Source organism: Drosophila hydei, unplaced genomic scaffold (genome assembly GCF_003285905.1).
Source record: "Drosophila hydei strain 15085-1641.00,03,60 unplaced genomic scaffold, DhydRS2 tig00000315-arrow-arrow-pilon, whole genome shotgun sequence".
NCBI classification, from domain to species: domain Eukaryota; kingdom Metazoa; phylum Arthropoda; class Insecta; order Diptera; family Drosophilidae; genus Drosophila; species Drosophila hydei.
In genome coordinates, this window is record NW_022045707.1 from 77,358 (window position 1) to 94,191 (window position 16,834).

Here is a 16,834-nt window from a genome sequence, read left to right on the forward strand (position 1 = left end):
AGAATAAAAATAATTGATGTTATTGTTCAAACAAGTAAGTTTGAAAATTTAAAAATAATAATTATAGGTAAAATTAATGCAATTTCTACATCAAAAATTAAAAAAATAATTGTGATTAAAAAAAATCGAAGAGAAAATGGAAGGCGAGAAGAAGATTTTGGGTCAAATCCACATTCAAAAGGTGAACATTTTTCTCGATCAACTAAAGTTTTTTTTGATAAAATTGAAGCTAAAATTATTACAATAAATGAGATTATTATAATAGTTGAAGAAATTATAATAATTGAAAAAATTATCTATACTATTATTAATAGACCTTATGATTGGAAGTCAAATATACTTTTATACTATATAGATAATTATGAGATGATTAACCCCCTCATCAATAAATTGTGATATATAAAAATAATCATACTACATCTACAAAATGTCAATATCAAGCTGCAGCTTCAAATCCAAAATGATGATTTTTTGAAAAATGATTGTTTAAATGTCGTAATAAACAAATTAATAAAAAGGTTGTTCCAATTAAAACGTGAACACCATGAAATCCTGTAGCTATATAAAATGTAGAGCCATAAACTGAGTCTGCAATTGTGAAGGGGGCTTCAATATATTCGTATGCTTGTAATATAGTAAAATAAATTCCTAATAGAACTGTAAAAAATAAACCTTGAGTTGTTTGAGAGTGGTTTCTTTCTATTAAACTATGGTGAGCTCATGTTACTGTGACTCCTGAGGTTAATAAGATTGCTGTATTTAATAAAGGAATTTGAAATGGGTTAAATGAAATAATACCAGCTGGAGGTCATGAAGCTCCTAGTTCAATTGCTGGGGATAAACTTCTATGGAAAAAAGCTCAGAAAAATCTTACAAAAAACAAGACTTCAGATAAAATAAATAAAATTATTCCTCATCGTAATCCAATAGTTACAGCGTATGTGTGTAGTCCTTGGTATGTGCCTTCTCGAGATACATCTCGTCATCATTGGTAAACAGTAAGAATTGTAATAATATTTCCTAATAAAAATAAAGAAGTATCATATTGGTGGAATCATTTAACTATTCCTGAAACAGTTGTCATAGCTCCAATTGCACCTGTTAAAGGTCATGGGCTGTAATCAACGAGATGAAATGGGTGGTTTGAATGTGTTGACATTTAATAAATAAAATTAATTTACTTCTCTAGAGTATAAAGTTCTTAAAACAGCGAACACATAAGATTGAATTATAGCTACAGCAGATTCTAAAACTAATAAAGCAATTTGTCCAACTAGTAAAAATATAACTAAAATATAAGATATTGAAGGACCTGTGTTACCTAATAAAGTTAATAATAAATGTCCAGCAATTATATTAGCTGTTAATCGTACAGCTAAAGTTCCTGGTCGGATAATATTTCTAATTGTTTCAATACATACTATAAAAGGTATAAGGATAGCTGGGGTACCTTGAGGTACTAAATGAGCAAATATATGTTGGGTATGATTAATTCATCCGTAGATTATAAAAGATAATCATAAAGGTAGAGCTAAAGATAGAGTTAATGTTAAATGACTTGTTCTTGTGAAAATATATGGGAATAAGCCCATAAAATTATTAAATAAAATTAAAGAAAATAATGAAATAAAAATAAATGTTGAACCATTATGGCCTGAAGGTCCTAATAGTGTTTTAAATTCTTTATGTAAAGTTAGTAAAATTGAATTTCAAAAAATATTGTACCGAGAAGGTATTAATCAATAAGCTGAAGGAATTATTAAAAGTCCTAAAAATGTTCTAATTCAATTTAATGATAAACCGAAAATTGCTGATGGGTCAAATACAGAAAATAAATTTGTTATCATTTTCAATTTATTGAATTTAAATTAATTCTTTTTAATTCATTTGATTTAGGAGAAGAAGGTATGTATGAATAATAATTTAATGAACAAAATAAAATAAAAATAATTGAGAAAGTAAAAAATAATAAAAGTCATCTAATAGGAGCTATTTGAGGAATTAAAAAATATTAAAAATTTAATAATTTTAGTTTGACATACTAATGTTATAAGTTTAACTAATTTTTTCACAAAAAGTAATCGTTAATTTACTATGAAATGGTTTAAGAGACCAGTACTTACTTTCAGTCATCTTGTGATGAATTTAAATTATTAGAAATTCATTTAATAAAATAGTTTACAGGAACTCTTTCAATTACAATTGGCATAAAACTATGATTAGCCCCACAAATTTCTGAACATTGTCCATAAAATAATCCTGGGCGGTTAATAAAAAAATTTGTTTGATTTAGGCGACCTGGGGTTCCATCAACTTTTACACCTAAAGCAGGAATTGTTCATGAATGAATTACATCAGCGGCAGTTACTAAAATTCGAATTTGAGAATTTATAGGTAAAACGATTCGATTATCGACATCTAAAAGACGAAATCCATCTGTTGTTAATTCGTTTGTTGGAATTATGTAAGAATCAAATTCAATATTATTGAAATCTGAATATTCATAACTTCAGTACCATTGATGACCAATTCTTTTTAAAGTTACAGAAGGCTCATTAATTTCATCTAAAAGGTATAAAAGTCGTAAAGAAGGAAATGCAATAAATAAAAGAATAATTGCAGGAAGAATAGTTCAAATTATTTCAATTAATTGACCATGTAAAAGAAATCGATTTACATATTTATTAAAAAATAATTTAAATATAAGGTATCCTACTAATACAGTAATTATAACTAAAATTAATAAGGCATGATCATGAAAAAAAATTAATTGTTCTATTAAAGGAGAAGCACTATCTTGAAGACCTAAATTAGCTCATGTTGACATTAGTATTTTCTAATAAAAGTTAAATACTTTATATATGGAGCTTAAATCCATTGCACTAATCTGCCATATTAGAATGATTAATTAGTTAATAAAGGTAACTCAGAATATCTGTGTTCAGCAGGTGGGGTATTTTGGTATCATTCAATTGAAGAATTTAATTGAATAGGGTAGATAACTTGTCGTTGTGATATAAGACTTTCTCAAATAATATAGAAAAAAAATAAAATTCCTAAAAGTGAAATAGATGAACCAATTGTTGAAACTACATTTCATGTTGTGTAAGCATCTGGGTAGTCAGAGTATCGACGAGGTATCCCAGCTAATCCAAGAAAATGTTGAGGGAAAAAAGTAAGATTTACTCCAATAAATATAATAATAAATTGACTTTTTAATCATTTATTATTTAATGTAAGTCCAGTAAATAAAGGATATCAATGAATAAATCCCGCCATAATTGCAAATACAGCTCCTATTGATAAAACATAGTGAAAATGAGCAACTACGTAGTATGTATCATGTAAAATAATATCCACTGAAGAATTAGCTAATACAACTCCTGTTAAACCCCCAACTGTGAATAAAAATACAAACCCTAAAGCCCATAAAATAGCAGGGGAGTATGTAAGTTGTGCCCCATGTAAAGTTGCTAATCAACTAAAAATTTTGATACCTGTAGGAACAGCAATAATTATAGTTGCAGATGTGAAGTAGGCTCGAGTATCAACATCTATTCCTACAGTGAATATATGATGAGCTCAAACAATAAATCCAAGTAAACCAATTGCAAGTATAGCGTAAATTATCCCTAAAGATCCGAAAGTTTCCTTTTTTCCTGATTCTTGACTAATAATATGAGAAATTATTCCAAATCCAGGTAAAATTAAAATATAAACTTCAGGGTGACCAAAAAATCAAAATAAATGTTGGCAAAGGATTGGGTCACCTCCTCCCGCAGGGTCAAAAAATGATGTGTTTAAATTTCGATCAGTTAGTAACATAGTAATAGCCCCAGCTAAAACTGGAAGTGATAATAATAATAAAAGTGCAGTAATTACGACTGACCAAACAAATAAAGGTATACGATCAAGAGTAATTCCTGTTGATCGTATATTAATTACAGTTGTAATAAAATTAACTGCCCCTAAAATTGAAGAGATTCCGGCTAAATGTAAAGAAAAAATAGCTAAATCTACAGAAGCTCCTCCATGGGCGATTCCTGATGATAGAGGTGGGTAAACAGTTCACCCTGTCCCAGCTCCGTTTTCAACTATACTTCTTACTAATAAAAGTGATAAAGCAGGGGGAAGAAGTAAAAATCTTATATTATTTATTCGTGGGAAAGCTATATCAGGAGCTCCTAATATTAAAGGAACTAATCAATTTCCAAACCCACCAATTATAATAGGTATCACTATAAAAAAAATTATAACAAAAGCATGTGCAGTAACAATTACATTATAAATTTGGTCGTCTCCAATTAAAGCACCGGGATGACCTAGTTCAGCTCGGATTAGGATACTTAATGATGTTCCCACTATTCCCGCTCAAGCTCCGAAAATAAAATATAAAGTTCCAATATCTTTGTGATTTGTTGAAAATAATCATTGTCGCGATTAAGTGGCTGAAGTTTAGGCGATAGATTGTAAATCTATTTATAAGAATTATTCTTCTTAATCAATTAAAAATATGATGTACCTCGTGATTTTTTTAAGTTTATCTGGTCAATGGATTTATGGTTTGGAATTCGGTTCTTTCTTATTGTTCCCAAAGCTAGAATTCCTCCTTCCGCCAGGTACTTCAAAAGGGGTAAGGAGTTAAAATAATTATCAAAGTATAATCGATAATTCCGATTCCTGGGCATATCTCTAGCCAATCTGACGACACAGTTTGATGCCGCACCCAAATCTGGCTCGTTAGGCCGTACTTTATTTTCATTTCCACTATCTATTTCGAATTTGTAGCAGAAGCCTGAATTACCGCTAAGTACAAAAATCCTATAGCCCCATTTATGATACTTGGGATTGTACCTTTTCATGTGGTTCTTAGCCTTTGTTGAACATATCAGTTCATCAACACACAAAAATTGTTCCATAGGAACTTTTTTAAAATTTTTGTTTAGTTCATCTATTATTGGCCTGATTTTGAATAGCCGATCGTGACAGGAGTGTGACAAAGGCAGAGCATTATCATTGTTGTTAAAGTGAATGTGACGCCTCATCATCTCAAATGTTTTTTGCGACATAATATTCTGTATCGCTGGTACTCCAATTATTGTTGACCAATATTGAGTAATTCTTGGAAGACGCGAAATTGACATGTATAATATTATTCCAACAAACTGTCGAATATCTAAGGACGTAAAATTGACATGTGCGTTAGGGTCTTTTTGGCGAATATAAAGATTTGTTTCGATTGTAATTTCATCAAACAGGTTTTTTGGAAAAAGATACCAAAAAAATTGTATTGGCTCTGATAGTTCCATTAGTTCCGGATGCAACATAGTACTCCCGAGAAACTGCAGTTGATTTTCGTTCAAAATTAAACTGCGTTTTCTCCATAGCAAGTTTCTTTTCAGATCAGGGTTATTACTTTTAACATTTGGCTCAGAATCATCTACGAGATTTGAGTTTGAAACGTCTAAGGCATTACTCGGTGGATTTTGGTCATCGATGTCATCTTCATCCGTACTACCTGCATCTTTCTCATCTGGATAAAAATCGCTTTCTTCATCAGCAGAAAAGTCAAGTTCATCCTCACTATCTAAACTATTGAAATAATTTTCAACCTGTGAAGGTGTTAAACCTTTTCCTGACATATTTCCTGCGTAAGAAGTACTATTTATATATGTAGTCTCATAAAACACATACAACAAACCCAAGACAAGTTCTATGACACATAACAACAACATATAACCATATGTATAAACACATAACAACATATAATATAAACACAAACACTCTATGTTGCATAAATACAACAAAATAAATTCTGCACAATATAACTTCGAATACTTGTTTGATGTATATCTGCAACATACCGATTTTTCGAATCTACACACAATACACAACAAGAAACGTGAAAACTTGATAGCACATGCATTTGAAACATATTTACCTTTGTTTTTCTTAAGTTTTTCGTAAAGAAATATCTATATTTTTAATAAAATTTTGCAACACAATTTTTTCAGCGCACACAACATGTGCTTCTCACAAAATTGGCGGGAAAGTGAACATATGTTTTACAAAACATCTAGAAATGTGCCCAAAGCAAATCATTTATAAAATACGTTTGTTTCAGATGTACAACATATAGCCACATTCGATTTTTTCGATTTGCATTGCGAAAAAATATCTTTTAAAGGGTATGTTGCAGATATGCAACACTGCCATATAAAGGGTTAAAAAACAAACTAAATAAATGCATATTTAAAAATAAAAATAAAAATTTTAATAAACAATTCAAATGTTTACAATAATGAGATCCTTCATGGACTATAACAAAACAAAAAAATATTAAATATAATTAAAATTAAATGTATGGCTTTTAGTCTTCTGCCAAGATCCAAGAGTTATGATGAAGAAAAAGAAGCATGTCCACATGCTTAGCTTTTAAGGCTCGTCGTTCCGTGATAATCTGTCCAGCTTTGCTGAACAATCGCTCTGACTCAGTGGATGAGTGGGTGCCGCACTCGATTCGACACAACTGCTGACTGCATAGTGACTGGTTCAACTGAAACAAATGAATTTTTGGTGGTTTCAGTTCTGGCAGCCGCCCGTATCCACTCTTTATATGCAACCCAAACCTCTTGCATGGCTTCCTGAAATAAAAATTACAAAAAACGCACTTAGATAAATCCTCACACAAACACACATACATACACTATACATATACATACACTGTCATTGTCCAGCTGTACATGTATGGTTGCGCCTGCTGCGTAAACTCTGCTACATTGTACATGTATTAGCATTGTGCCGCCTGGATGTGTAAGCTCCACTGCTGACTGCATAGTGACTGGTGCACCTGCCATAACTTAGTAGAAAGCGCGAGAGAGTAAGCAAGAAACAAATGAATTTTTGGTGGTTTCAGTTCTGGCAGCCGCCCGTATCCACTCTTTATATGCAACCCAAACCTCTTGCATGGCTTCCTGAAATAAAAATTACAAAAAACGCACTTAGATAAATCCTCACTCAAACACACATACATATACTATACATATACATACATTTTCATTGTCCAACTGTACATGTATGGTTGCGCCTGCTGCGTAAACTCTGCTCCATTGTACATGTATTAGCATTGTGCCGCCTGGATGTGTAAGCTCCACTGCTGACTGCATAGTGACTGGTGCACCTGCCATAACTTACTAGAAAGCGCGAGAGAGTAAGCAAGAAACAAATGAATTTTTAGTAGTTTCAGTTCTGGCAGCCGCCCGTATCCACTCTTTACATGCAACCCAAACCTCTTGCATGGCTTCCTGAAATAAAAATTACAAAAAAACGCACTTAGATAAATCCTCACACAAACTCACATACATACACTATACATATACATACACTGTCATTGTCCAGCTGTACATGTATGGTTGCGCCTGCTGCGTAAACTCTGCTCCATTGTACATGTATTAGCATTGCGCCGCCTGGATGAGTAAGCTCCACTGCTGACTGCAAAGTGACTGGTGCACCTGCCATAACTTACTAGAAAGCGCGAGAGAGTAAGCAAGAAACAAATGAATTTTTGTTGGTTTCAGTTCTGGCAGCCGCCCGTATCCACTCTTTATATGCAACCCAAACCTCTTGCATGGCTTCCTGAAATAAAAATTACAAAAAACGCACTTAGATAAATCCTCACACAAACACACATACATACACTATACATATACATACATTGTCATGTATGGTTGTGCTTGCTGCGTAAACTCTGCTCCCCGCTGTGCCAAAAGGCACAGGTTCCATTAGTGCTAAAAGATCCCAAGGTATGTCGGCCAATGAAGTAGAGCTGAAAAACTATCCATGGTTGCAACATTCAATAGTTTCGATGGTTTTGCAACAATTATTGAATAGTATCGATAGTACCATCGAAAATATTTTCAAGTTAAAAAACAAACTAAATAAATGCATATTTAAAAATAAAAATAAAAATTTTAATAAACAATTCAGATGTTTACAATAATGAGATCCTTCATGGACTATAACAAAACAAAAAAATATTAAATATAATTAAAATTAAATGTATGGCTTTTAGCCAATGAAGTAGAGCTGTCAAACTATCGATGGTTGCAACATTCAATAGTTTCGATGGTTTTAAAACAATTATTCAATAGTATCGATAGTACTATCGAAAATATTTTCAAGTTAAAAAACAAACTAAATAAATGCATATTTAAAAATAAAAATAAAAATTTTAATAAGCAATTCAGATATTTACAATAATGAGATCCTTCATGGACTATAACAAAACAAAAAAATATTAAATATTATTAAAATTAAATGTATGGCTTTTAGCCAATGAAGTAGAGCTGTAAAACTATCGATGGTTGCAACATTCAATAGTTTCGATGGTTTTGCATATATTATTCAATAGTATCGATAGTACTAAAAAACAAACTAAATAAATGCATATTTAAAAACAAAAATAAAAATTTTAATAACAATTCAGATGTTTACAATAATGAGATCCTTCATGGACTATAACAAAACAAAAAAATATTAAATATAATTAAAATTAAATGTATGGCTTTTAGCCAATGAAGTAGAGCTGTAAAACTACCGATGGTTGCAACATTCAATAGTTTCGATGGTTTTACAACAATTATTCGATAGTATCGATAGTACTATCGAAAATAATTTCTCGTTAAAAAATAAACTAAATAAATACATATTTAAAAATAAAAATAAAAAATTTAATAAACAATTCAATTGTTTACAATAATGAGATCCTTCATGGACTATAACAAAACAAAAAAATATTAAATAAACTTAAAATTAAATGTATGGCTTTAAGCAACACATTTTTAATTGCAGTGTCCACCGACGAACATACTTAAAACGGCCAAGCTCTTCCACGACATCTGTGTGGAGCAATCCACCCAGCCGTCTGTGAAACAGGCAGCACAGAATAAACAATATTAACTGCAGAAAATGATACTGTTAATTTTGACGCTTGCAATGATTTACAGCTGCGATCAAGGAGTTCAGGGATGGCGCACTCCATGAGGATGAAAAGCACAAGTGCTATATAAATTGTTTGTTTCACGAGTTCGAAGTGGTCGACGACAATGGCGATGCGCATCTGGATATACTATTCCGCTCGGTGCCGCACTCGATTCGAGACAATCGGATAGCCATGTCCCAGTAGTGCGTGCACCCCGAAGGCGATACACTGTGCCACAAGGCTTGGTGGTTCCATTAGTGCTAAGAGATCCCAAGGTATGTCGGCCAATGAAGTAGAGCTGTAAAACTATCGATGGTTGCAACATTCAATAGTTTCGATGGTTTTACAACAATTATTCAATAGTATCGATAGTACTATCGAAAATATTTTCAAGTTAAAAAACAAACTAAATAAATGCATATTTAAAAATAAAAATAAAAATTTAATAAACAATTCAGTTGTTTACAATAATGAGATCCTTCATGGACTATAACAAAACAAAAAAATACTAAATAAAATTAAAATTAAATGTATGGCTTTAAGCAACACATTTTTAATGGCAGTGTCCACCGACGAACATACTTAAAACGGCCAAGCTATAACAAAACAAAAAAATATTAAATAAACTTAAAATTACATTGCAACACATTTTTAATTGCAGTGTCCATCGACGAACATACTTAAAACGGCCAAGCTCTTCCACGACATCTGTGTGGAGCAATCCACCCAGCCGTCTTTAAGGCAGGCAGCACAGAATAAACAATAATAACTGCAGAAAATGATACTGTTAATTTTGACGCTTGCAAAAATTTACAGCTGCGATCAAGGAGTTCAGTGATGGCGCACTCCATGAGGATGGAAAGCACAAGTGCTATATGAATTGTTTAATAATAACATTCGTATATATAAATGTATTTCTGACCAAACAGAGCTGCTGAGTTGCACAATTGCGCCAATGTAATTGATGTGTAACGCCCGATATCATCGCTATCGATAGTAATAAAAAACAATCAATATGGACGCAGAAATATAAAAATTCGATAGATCGATAGTTCAATCGATAGTTTTACAGCACTAATGTCAGCAGCGGCACGCGCACGAATTTTTCCTATGCGTGTGCACACATCCATTCAAATGCGTGTATTCTATTCTATTCGAAGAATCGAAATGGCGCTTGAATTGTGCTGAATTACTAGCTGCTACTTATGTTCAAATTTGTAACTGATGGTGTGAGCAGTGCATTGGCTGCGTTGGTAGAGGCGGCGCTCGTATGCAGATTGGTATGGGGTTCGAGACCGGTGGAGATGAAATGTTTTTATTGTATTTTTATTTCTTTTTTTAATTATTAAGTGGCGGTGTTGGTAGAATTGGTGCACGTTGCGCAAAGAGTCCGGGTTTGAAACCTGGTCTTGCAATGTCGTTTTTATTTGTTTTCTTTTTTTTTAATTCTCGATACGAACTACGGAAAATAGTAAGCTCAGAGGACTGGATTCAGGGTATCTCCTAGTCGGGCACCCCGACTAGAGCTTTCTTACTTGTTTTTCACATGACTTGACACCACTCCACTAAATAGGTGTTTTGACAGAACCTTATCGATTATGTCGATAATTCCACAATATCTGCCTCCTTTGTGTTCCACTTTTTTTTTTGTTTTTTTTTTTTGTTGTTATGCATCGTCGCCTTTGTTCCGCCTTTCACAACTGGCAAAAAAGGTCGAGCGAGCGTACAAACAACTTATGCTATTCCACAAAGAAGCAACATGGAAAAGGCTTTAAGTGACTTTGGCCGAAATCGCGGACGTCGTCCTGTCGCAGCCTGCCGATTTGTGGCTGTCGCCGGCTATGGCGCAGCGTGACGACAATGTGAGTTAACAAACCGAGCTCAGCTCTGCAACGCCCACTTAAGCAACACATTTTGAATTGCAGTGTCCACCGACGAACGAACTTAAAATGGCCAAGCTCTTCCACGACATCTGTGTGGAGCAAACCGGCTTCAGCGAGTTTGAATCCACCCAGGCGTCTGTGAAACAGCCATGCACAGAATAAACAATAATAACTGCAGAAAATAATAATAATGTTAACTGTGACGCTTGCAATAACTTACAGCTGCGATCAAGGAGTTCAGTGATGGCGAACTCCATGAGGATGAAAAGCACAAGTGCTATATGAATTATTTCACAAGTTCGAAGTGGTCGACGACAATGGCGATGTGCATCTGGATACACTATTCTGCTTGGTGCCGCACTCGATTCGAGACAATCTGATAGCCATGTACCAGTAGTGTGTGCACCCCGAAGGCGATAGGCTGTGCCACAAGGCCTGGTGGTTCCATCAGTGCTGGAAGATGACCGATCCCAAAGTATGTCAGCCTATGAAGCATTCGATTTATGCTTTACTAACAGCTTGATCTCATTCTTTCAACTAGCATTACCTCCTATCATAAAGCGGAGCGGCATTTGGGTTGCTTTTGGAAGGTCTTAAAATCTGTTTAGAATTCTAATTTAGTTTTGTGCTTAGCTGGTGGTGCTATAATTGTTAACAAATTTTAGTTGGAATATATAATAAAATTAGTTTGCTGCAAAAATTAAATCTTTAAAGAAAACTCTGTTTTAGGTATGCATATACTTATGTGCTGCATTGTATTGCACATAAAATAAAAGTATGTTTCAGAAGCATAAATGGTTTTTTCTGCACTTCGCAATGTTGGATCTCACATAACGGCAGAATAAACCACAAATGGTCAGTTCTGTGTCAGGTTACAAATAAATAAGAGTTTATAATACTAACAAATGATTATAAAATCATTAATCATCAGATTTGGTATGCTAAAATAGATTGTTTAATATTTAATTAATATATTTATACTCATTCATACCAAAGGCTGCCACCAAACTTTATATCACCATGTACTAATTTAATAATACAATCATATAACTTCATTATTCTTTGGCCATTTCACATAAATAACAGCACTACAAAATAATATTTGATTGCTTTTTACATATTTTTTCATATGTCTTGCCTTACGCCACTTCACTCCACTATATAGGTTTATTGACACCTATTCTGAAAAACTAACAACCTTCTTAAAATACTTAAATGGCCAATCTCTTCCACGACATATGTGTGAAGTAAACCGGCGTCAGCGAATGTCAATATACCCCACCCGTCTGTGAAGCAGGCAGCACAGAAAAAACAAATATAACTGCAGAAAATAATAATAATGTTAATTGTGACGCTTGCAACAATTTACAGCTGCGATTAAGGAGTTCAGTGATGGCGAACTCCATGAGGATGAAAAGCACAAGTGCTATATGAATTGTTTGTTTCACGAGTTCGAAGTGGTCGTCGACAATGGCGATGTGCATTTGGATACACAATTCCGCTCGGTGCCGCACTCGATTCGAGACAATCTGATAGCCATGTCCCAGTAGTGTGTGCGCCCCGAAGGCGATACGCTGTGCCACAAGGCATGGTGGTTCTATCAATGCTGGAAGAAGACCGATCCCAAGGTACATCGGCCAATGAAGCATTCGATTTATGCTTTACTAACAGCTTGAGCCGAAATCGCGGACTTCGTCCCAGCCTGCCTGTTAATCGCCTTGTCACTGAAGCTCAGCGAGGCGCGGCGGTTATGGCGCAGCGTGACGACAATGTGAGTTAATAAACGGAGCTCAGCTCTACAACGCCCACTTAAGCATTACATTTTTAATTGCAGTATCCACCGACGAACGTACTTAAAATGGCCAAGCTCTTCCCCGACATTTGTGTGGAGCGAACCGGCGTCAGCATCGCCTTTGTTCCGCCTTTCACAACTGGCAAAAAAGGCCGAGCGAGCGTACAAACAACTTATGCTTTTCCACAAAGAAGCAACATGGAAAAGGATTTGAGTGACTTTGGCTGAAATCGCGGACGTCGTCCTGTCGCAGCCTGCCGGTTAATTGCCTTGTCACTGAAGCTAATTGTGACGCTTGCAACAATTTATAGCTGCGATCAAGGAGTTCAGTGATGGCGAACTCCATGAGGATGAAAAGCACAAGTGCTATATGAATTGTTTGTTTCACAAGTTCGAAGTGGTCATCGACAATGGCGATGTGCATTTGGATACACAATTCCGCTCGGTGCCGCACTCGATTCGAGACAATCTGATAGCCATGTCCCAGTAGTGCGTGCACCCCGAAGGCGATACGCTGTGCCACAAGGCCTGGTGGTTCCATTAGTGCTGGAAGAAGACCGATCCCAAGGTACATCGGCCAATGAAGCATTCGATTTATGCTTTACTAACAGCTTGAGCCGAAATCGCGGACTTCGTCCCGTCGCAGCCTGCCTGTTAATCGCCTTGTCACTGAAGCTCAGCGAGGCGCGACGGTTATGGCGCAGCGTGACGACAATGTGAGTTAATAAACGGAGCTCAGCTCTACAACGCCCACTTAAGCATTACATTTTTAATTGCAGTATCCACCGACGAACGTACTTAAAATGGCCAAGCTCTTCCCCGACATTTGTGTGGAGCGAACCGGCGTCAGCATCGCCTTTGTTCCGCCTTTCACAACTGGCAAAAAAGGCCGAGCGAGCGTACAAACAACTTATGCTTTTCCACAAAGAAGCAACATGGAAAAGGATTTGAGTGACTTTGGCTGAAATCGCGGACGTCGTCCTGTCGCAGCCTGCCGGTTAATCGCCTTGTCACTGAAGAGATTTGCGGCTGTCGCCGGCTATGGCGCAGCGTGACGACAATGTGAGTTAACAAACCGAGCTCAGCTCTGCAACGCCCACTTAAGCAACACATTTTGAATTGCAGTGTCCACCGACGAACGAACTTAAAATGGCCAAGCTCTTCCACGACATCTGTGTGGAGCAAACCGGCTTCAGCGAGTTTGAATCCACCCAGGCGTCTGTGAAACAGCCATGCACAGAATAAACAATAATAACTGCAGAAAATAATAATAATGTTAACTGTGACGCTTGCAATAACTTACAGCTGCGATCAAGGAGTTCAGTGATGGCGAACTCCATGAGGATGAAAAGCACAAGTGCTATATGAATTATTTCACAAGTTCGAAGTGGTCGACGACAATGGCGATGTGCATCTGGATACACTATTCCGCTTGGTGCCGCACTCGATTCGAGACAATCTGATAGCCATGTACCAGTAGTGTGTGCACCCCGAAGGCGATAGGCTGTGCCACAAGGCCTGGTGGTTCCATCAGTGCTAGAAGATGACCGATCCCAAAGTATGTCAGCCTATGAAGCATTCGATTTATGCTTTACTAACAGCTTGATCTCATTCTTTCAACTAGCATTACCTCCTATCATAAAGCGGAGCGGCATTTGGGTTGCTTTTGGAAGGTCTTAAAATCTGTTTAGAATTCTAATTTAGTTTTGTGCTTAGCTGGTGGTGCTATAATTGTTAACAAATTTTAGTTGGAATATATAATAAAATTAGTTTGCTGCAAAAATTAAATCTTTAAAGAAAACTCTGTTTTAGGTATGCATATACTTATGTGCTGCATTGTATTGCACATAAAATAAAAGTATGTTTCAGAAGCATAAATGGTTTTTTCTGCACTTCGCAATGTTGGATCTCACATAACGGCAGAATAAACCACAAATGGTCAGTTCTGTGTCAGGTTACAAATAAATAAGAGTTTATAATACTAACAAATGATTATAAAATCATTAATCATCAGATTTGGTATGCTAAAATAGATTGTTTAATATTTAATTAATATATTTATACTCATTCATACCAAAGGCTGCCACCAAACTTTATATCACCATGTACTAATTTAATAATACAATCATATAACTTCATTATTCTTTGGCCATTTCACATAAATAACAGCACTACAAAATAATATATAATTGCTTTTTACATATTTTTTCATATGTCTTGCCTTACGCGACTCCACTCCACTATATAGGTTTATTGACACCTATTCTGCAAAACTAACAACCTTCTTAAAATACTTAAATGGCCAATCTCTTCCACGACATATGTGTGAAGTAAACCGGCGTCAGCGAATGTCAATATACCCAACCGTCTGTGAAGCAGGCAGCACAGAAAAAACAAATATAACTGCAGAAAATAATAATAATGTTAATTGTGACGCTTGCAACAATTTACAGCTGCGATCAAGGAGTTCAGTGATGGCGAACTCCATGAGGATGAAAAGCACAAGTGCTATATGAATTGTTTGTTTCACGAGTTCGAAGTGGTCGTCGACAATGGCGATGTGCATTTGGATACACAATTCCGCTCGGTGCCGCACTCGATTCGAGACAATCTGATAGCCATGTCCCAGTAGTGTGTGCGCCCCGAAGGCGATACGCTGTGCCACAAGGCATGGTGGTTCTATCAATGCTGGAAGAAGACCGATCCCAAGGTACATCGGCCAATGAAGCATTCGATTTATGCTTTACTAACAGCTTGAGCCGAAATCGCGGACTTCGTCCCGTCGCAGCCTGCCTGTTAATCGCCTTGTCACTGAAGCTCAGCGAGGCGCGGCGGTTATGGCGCAGCGTGACGACAATGTGAGTTAATAAACGGAGCTCAGCTCTACAACGCCCACTTAAGCATTACATTTTTAATTGCAGTGTCCACCGACGAACGTACTTAAAATGGCCAAGCTCTTCCCCGACATTTGTGTGGAGCGAACCGGCGTCAGCGAATGTCAATCCACCCAACCGTCTGTGAAACAGGCTGCACAGGATAAACAAATATAACTGCAGAAAATAATAATAATTTTAATTGTTCAGGCATGAACATACTGTAGTATATTTAATAACATATTAATAATACCCGAAGCAATATACAGTGTTCTACATATAAATGCGTCATAAGCCCTACATATGATAGTGTATAATAAATACGCATATAGTGACATTTGTCCCTACGCATAAACATAGGGCGAGCGCAAACAAATGGAATATGATCAGCCACTTAAGTGTGGTCTGACCAGCAGCGTGGGAGATGCCGCGTACGCACTTTGCCTAAGGTCTTTGTCGCTTACCTAATGTTTATGCCATATGCATATAAATATATACAAGCTATATAGCGGGAGAGCACAGTATGTCTCCCGCTTGGAGCTCCACTCAACCGCGGAACTCACTACATAATGTACTTAGGCTAAGAGATGAAATACGCATGAGCGCATGAGGGTATAAGAACTCTTGCTCAGACGAATAAAGATCATTACACAACTGAACACTACAGCAGTTATGTGTATTCACATTAATTGTGACTCTTGCAACAATTTACAGCTGCGATCAAGGAGTTCAGTGATGGCGAAGTCCATGAGAATGAAAAGCACAAGTGCTATATGAATTGTTTGTTTCACGAGTTCGAAGTGGTCGACGACAATGGCGATGTGCATCTGGATAAACTATTCCGCTCGGTGCCGCACTCGATTCGAGACAATCTGATAGGCATGTACCAGTATTGCGTGCACCCCGAAGGCGATACACTGTGCCACAAGGCCTAGTGGTTCCATCAGTGGTGGAAGAAGACCGGTCCGTAGGTATGTCGGCCAATGAAGCATTCGATTCATGCTTTACTAACAGCTTGATCTCATTCTTTCAACTAGCATTACTTCCTATCATAAAGCTGAGAGGCATTTGGGTTGCTTTTGGAAGGTCTTAAAAACTGTGTAGAATTCTAATTTAGTTTTGTGCTTAGCTGGTGGTGCTATAATTGTTAACAACTTTTAGTTTGATTATATAATAAAATTAGTTTGCTGCAAAAATTAAATCTTAAAAAAAAAACACTGTTTTAGGTATGCATATACTTATGTGCTATACTGTATTGCAGACAAAATAAAAGTATGTTTCAGAAGCACAAATGGTTTTCTGCACT

At 35.9% G+C, this 16,834-nt stretch overlaps 7 pseudogenes; all 7 read left to right on the top strand.

Moving 5' to 3' along the window:
* The first annotated feature begins 7,804 nt into the window (after positions 1–7,804).
* Positions 7,805–9,238, top strand: LOC111599869 (annotated as a pseudogene).
* A 1,583-nt stretch (positions 9,239–10,821) lies between these two features.
* Positions 10,822–11,500, top strand: LOC111599867 (annotated as a pseudogene).
* Positions 11,501–12,078: 578 nt separating this feature from the next.
* On the top strand, positions 12,079–12,539 carry LOC115483040 (annotated as a pseudogene).
* A 74-nt stretch (positions 12,540–12,613) lies between these two features.
* On the top strand, positions 12,614–13,271 carry LOC115483041 (annotated as a pseudogene).
* A 31-nt stretch (positions 13,272–13,302) lies between these two features.
* Positions 13,303–14,297, top strand: LOC115483042 (annotated as a pseudogene).
* A 656-nt stretch (positions 14,298–14,953) lies between these two features.
* Positions 14,954–15,413, top strand: LOC115483043 (annotated as a pseudogene).
* Positions 15,414–15,492: 79 nt separating this feature from the next.
* LOC115483044 lies at positions 15,493–16,499 on the top strand (annotated as a pseudogene).
* The last annotated feature ends 335 nt before the right edge of the window (positions 16,500–16,834 follow it).